A 4,318-nucleotide genomic window follows, 5' to 3' on the forward strand; every position below is an offset into this window, starting at 1 on the left:
TGAAAGGCAAAGTCAACCTCGGTGGCATTTGAACTCAGAACGTGACCAGAACAGATGGGGACAGGAAATTCGATCCATCATAGATATATAATTTAACTGACGTGCATCCGTAGGAATGTGTTTACAGCAAGTCGCCAATATTTACTTCGACATTATGATAGCATGGCAGGATAGAAATGCATTAAGCAGCTCACGAATCAATAATTACTACTGAATTTCGCATTTTGTAATTTGTATAACTGCTGTGTGTTGATCCTGGCAGGGAAAGTTTATGGAGACTGTACTATAGAATCGTGGAGGTGCAATGGCCCAGTGGTTAGGGCAGCGGACTCGCGGTCATAGGATCGTGGTTTCGATTCCCAGACCGGGCGTTGTGAGTGTTTATTGAGCGAAAACACCTAAAGATCCACGAGGCTCCGGCAGGGGATGGTGGCGAACCCTGCTGTACTCTTCCACCACAACTTTCTCTCACTCTTTCTTCCTGCTTCTGTTGTGCCTGTGATTCAAAGGGTCAGCCTTGTCACAGTGTGTCACGCTGAATATCCCCGAGAACTACGCTTAAGGGTACACGTGTCTGTGGAGTGCTCAGCCACTTGCACGTTAATTTCACGAGCAAGCTGTTCCGTTGATCTGATCAACTGGAACCCTCGACGTCGTAAGCGACGGGGTGTCAAGAGAGAGAGGACTATAGAATCATTTACTAAGCATTTAGTACGACGGGCTTTGAGTTCATCTTAAAAGTACTTCACATCTTATCTAACTTCATTTTCTAAAAAGAAAAGCATGAACACAGCGTGTCATTTCTATTCCCTCTCTTAAAAATCACTAGACTTTGAACTTTGAAAAGATCATTATCTACTTTTTATGAACCTTTATCTAACCGCATGAGTGGCTGTGTGGGAAGAAGTTTGCTTGCCAATCACATGGTTCTGGGTTCAGTCCCACTGCGTGGCACCTTGGGCGAGTGTCTTCTACTATAGACTCGGGCTGACCGAGGTCTTGTGAATGGATTTGGTAGACGGAAACTGAAAGAAGCCCGTCATATATATATATGTGTGTGTGTGTGTGTTTGTGTCTGTCCCCCACCAACGCTTGACAACTGATGTTGGTGTGTTTACGTCCCCGTAACTTAGCGGTTCGGCAAAATAAAAACGATAGAATAAGTGCTAGGCTTATAAGTCCTGGAGTCGATTTATTCGACTAAACGTGGTGCTCCAGCATGACGGCAGTCAAATGACTGAAACAAGTAAAAGAATAAAAGATATTGTGATCCTAAGTGTCCTCAAATTTTAATCTGATAATAATTAGTTGTTATTACTGCTTTGTTTATCTTTTACTTGTTTCAGTTATTAGATTGCGGCCATGCTGGGGCACCGCCATGAAAGGACTTATAGTAGAACGAATCGATACCAGTACTTATATTTTGTAAGCCTTTATACATATTCTATCAGATACCTTTGCCGAACCGCAAAGGTATGTAGACGTAAACAAACCAGCACCGGTTGTTAAGTGGTGGTGTGGGGAACAAACGCAAAGACACACACACACACACACATACATACATACATACGCCACAGGCTTCTTTGAGTTGCCGTCTACCAATTCCACTTACAAAGCTATGGGCGGCCCGAGGCTATATAGTAGAAGATACTTGTCCAAGGTGCCACACGGTGGGAATGAACCTGAAACCATGTGGTTGAGAAGCAAACTTCTTACCACACAACCGCACCTGCGCCTGTTTGTTAATAATAGTTTATAACTGATAAGAAATTTTACTAACTCAGGGCTGATTGCTGATAATATAATATATATATGTTCGTCAATGCTTGAAATCCATATCTAATAAATGGATTTTGTCTGAAATCCATATCTAATAAATGAATTTTGCCATTAGCCTGAAGGAATCATGTCATGTTACTTTAAATTACATCAAATTTGGGACAGGATGATTCGTATAAAAGATTATTTAAACAAGGCTAGAAATATGGAATACGAATGGGAGGAATTTCATTTCTATTAGATGATCAGATAATTTCATTCGTGTTGTTTTTGTCTACTACTTTGCATTCCATCGTAAAATGACTAAAGTGAGGTAAAATTTATTCAAATTTCAAAAGACGATAAAACTAAAGTTGTAGAAGAATAGAATAAAAGAAAAAGGTAATAATAAACAAATGAATAAATAAAATACTACGAAATTGCTTTTTTTCATTTTAATCCAAATAACGTTGGAAAGGATTAAAATAAATGGAAGAAACGAATTCACTTGACAACCTAATATTTCTTCTTAAAATGGTCAAATAACTTATCATTATCAAATAAGTTTAGCGATCAATTAACAGCTTTTGATAATAATTTCGTAGATTTTTCACTAAAGCAGAAGACACGAAATTTAAAGTGAATGGGGAATTCGAATCGAAATGTCAAATATTTTACTTGTAACACGTGCAACACATGAAAACAATGCATTAAGAACTGAATACACATTTATTCCAGCTCAAAGAATCTTAATGTTAGTTTAATCTATAACACTAACATTAAGTAAAGGTGCGTGACCACGTGGTTTAGGTGCTACACCATGACTGCAGGACCGTGTTTCGATTTTCGGATGGAACAGCGAGTTGTATTCTTAAAGATTTTTTTTATTATCTATTAAGGCGAAACATAGATGATGACAATACAATCACGAATGATTTGACATAACAGAGCAATTTGGGGCCTATTAAAATTTTTTACATGATTATATAAAGCAACGAATGACTGGACATGCACAAGGGACGTTTTTACAAATGGGGTGGGGGCGGGTTTTATACGAACCCCACGAACACCGCCTTACCACTGACGTAAGTTTTTTTTTGGCTTAGCTCGCATTCACGAGGGACCTTTTATACGCGACGTTCTTCCATCTTTCATCAAACACTTTCTTACTCAGGCACTTCCTCTCCACCTTTATTTGTCTTTTTAGGTGAAATATAGAAAAATTCACCAGACCAGGGCCAGCGAGTTGTATTCTTAAGCAAAACACTTCATTTCACGTCGTTTTGTTTCTCTGGTTGTACCACAAAAGCAACAGGTAGAATCAGCACCATTTTTGAGAACGTAAAATTGGTAATTTCTGGTGGAAGCCACTGATCCTTAGTTGCTACAATGAAGACCTTTGTTTCTAATTTAAGTCCAGATGCAAAACAACCACCGAAGGGCTATATTTTTTATGAAGATCAAAATAACGGGCCCTTGTAAAGTATTTACCATATAATGCTTTACTTTCTATCTTTAAGGCAGCTCTGAGATTCCATTTGAATAAACTTGTGCTTTTACGTGTGTGGCTTTCACGGAGGTTTTTCTAATTCATAGAGTCGCGACTTAGTCTCGCTGATCATTAACGCCATTACATATTTTTTCCTTTTGAATTTAAGTGCGGTTTCTTTATACTTTCATGCTTTCAGACAAGTTTAAGCATCCAGTAATAAGTGTTGTTTAAACAGGTGTCTAACCCTATAGCTCCTGTCTTTAGTGGTAGTTGCAGCTGCATCAGTTTGTGTTCCGTAACCTTCCTTGGTATGAACAGTCTATCTATATTTGACGCTGGATGATGCATCCGGTGCACTGTGAGAAGCTTACGTACGAGCTATTTCATTGATAGAACATTTTATAATATAAAAGCAGACGATCACATCAGGTATAGCCAGGGTATTGATAGTAGCAATCCTATTTCCCATGTTGGCACTCCATCGCTTACGATGACGAGGGTTCCAGTTGATACGATCAACAGAACAGCCTGCTCGTGAAATTAACGTGCAAGTGGCTGAGCACTCCACAGACACGTGTACCCTTAAACGTAGTTCTCGGGGATATTCAGCGTGACAGTGTGACAAGGCTGACCCTTTGAATTACAGGCACAGCAGAAACAGGATGTAAGAGTGAGAGAAAGTTGTGGTGAAAGAGTACAGCAAGGTTCGCCACCATCCCCTGTCGGAGCCTCGTGGAGCTTTAGGTGTTTTCGCTCAATAAACACTCACAACGCCCGGTCTGGGAATCGAAATCGCAATTCTACGACCGCGAGTCCGCTACCCTAATCATTGGGCCATTGCGTCTCCCCTATTTCCTATATTAAGCTCGCTTTTAGGTTTGCTCAAATTCGACGAGAGCATTCTCACCATATATTTCGTTGCGCATTTGTAAGTGCTGCACACCAACCCCTCACATGCACCGAAATAATTGTAGTTTTTTTTTCGGGTTCTAATTCTTTGATTATGGTAGTCTTGTCTAGCTGTATGTTGTAGGTTCTCAAGAGTTTAAACAATGTGACTTGCACATT

This window comes from Octopus bimaculoides, chromosome 4 (assembly GCF_046866305.1).
Source record: "Octopus bimaculoides isolate indiv1 chromosome 4, ASM4686630v1, whole genome shotgun sequence".
Taxonomy (NCBI): domain Eukaryota; kingdom Metazoa; phylum Mollusca; class Cephalopoda; order Octopoda; family Octopodidae; genus Octopus; species Octopus bimaculoides.